This window comes from Molossus molossus, unplaced genomic scaffold, assembly GCF_014108415.1.
Source record: "Molossus molossus isolate mMolMol1 unplaced genomic scaffold, mMolMol1.p scaffold_m16_p_8, whole genome shotgun sequence".
In the NCBI taxonomy this organism is placed as follows: Eukaryota; Metazoa; Chordata; class Mammalia; order Chiroptera; family Molossidae; genus Molossus; species Molossus molossus.
Genome location: NW_023425402.1, coordinates 24866609 through 24867860, shown reverse-complemented (window position 1 = coordinate 24867860; position 1252 = coordinate 24866609). Strand labels below are relative to the sequence as shown.

The window sequence follows — 1252 nt, the reverse complement described above, 5'->3', positions numbered from 1 at the left end:
ATAGTCAGGCTCTGTATTGCAAAAATAACCATGTGCCTCAGGAGATCCTATCAGAAGATGTGAGATCTGTGATGACCAAACATTTTGAAAAAATATTTCAACTAAAAGGAAGATAACTCCCTTACTTGCCATTGACTCCAGGTGCCCTCTGTGGATGATAGATAGATGATAGATAGATAGATAGATAGATAGATAGATAGATAGATAGATAGATAGATAGATAGATAGATATTGACTTTTTGGGGTCCTTACCATGTTAACTAGAAATATATATGTGTGTGTGTCTGATCATCTCCAGCATTTTGTCTTAAAAACTGCTTTCCAAGATAAGATGTAGCCATACTGATTAAATTCTTTCTGTGGCCCACTTTGCACCTGCTGTAGCCATATAGATTGGCACCTTGAGCACCACACTGTGGGCAAGCACTGCCACTCACTTCTCTCTGGAGGAGAAGAGAACACTGACAGCCAATGTGACCCACAACACTGGGCAGGCAACAAGTCCTATCAAAGGGATTCTTGATTCAGCCTCTAAAATAGTTTTATTTTCTTGAGGAGATTATTTCCTGGGCTCAAACACTCAGTGGCTTGTCCCATCTTCCTCAGTAAGATTCCACCAACCATTAGTTTAGCTGTGACATTCTTGACTGCCCAAGGTTATATGACAAGATAATTGTCACCACGTCTACTAGTTGTTTCTGCTTCTGAATCAGATAGTGCGATGTCTTCAGTGTCGTCGTTACTGCGTTGCTGCAACATGTTGGCCCTGCACCAACCCCAAAATACAGGGTGGGGCATAAGTAGCTTTACAGTTGGTTGTAGGGAAAATACAATAATTAATAAATAATAATACAAAAATACACTCTGTGTTTCACATACTCACAACTGTAAAGCTACTTTTGTCTCACACTGTATATCCAAAGTGCGGAGTTTGTACACATAAGGACTCAGGTAATATTTTATATAGCAGGTGTCAATTCCATTGGAGTCTTAAGGATGATGAAGTTATTAAATATACTGCATGTTGATTCGCTCAATATACATTTTTACACCTTTTCCCCATGCCACTTTCCCTGAATCCCTTGGAAATACAAATTATAACCAACAAGACATAAGGTGAAGTCGTATGCGGATTTTTGGGAAAGCCTTTGTCCTCATGATTAAGGCTCTGCCCTCTTTCCCACTTTTGCTTCTTTGTTTGTCTTCTAGTCTGGACTGGAAAGGATGGCCGAGCTGAGCCAGCCATAATGTC

The 1252-nt window shown here is 40.0% G+C and overlaps 1 pseudogene; it reads right to left on the bottom strand.

Annotated features, from left to right (window-relative positions):
• Nucleotides 1-260: 260 nt before the first annotated feature.
• On the bottom strand, nucleotides 261-759 carry LOC118621420 (annotated as a pseudogene).
• Between the last annotated feature and the right edge of the window lie 493 nt (nucleotides 760-1252).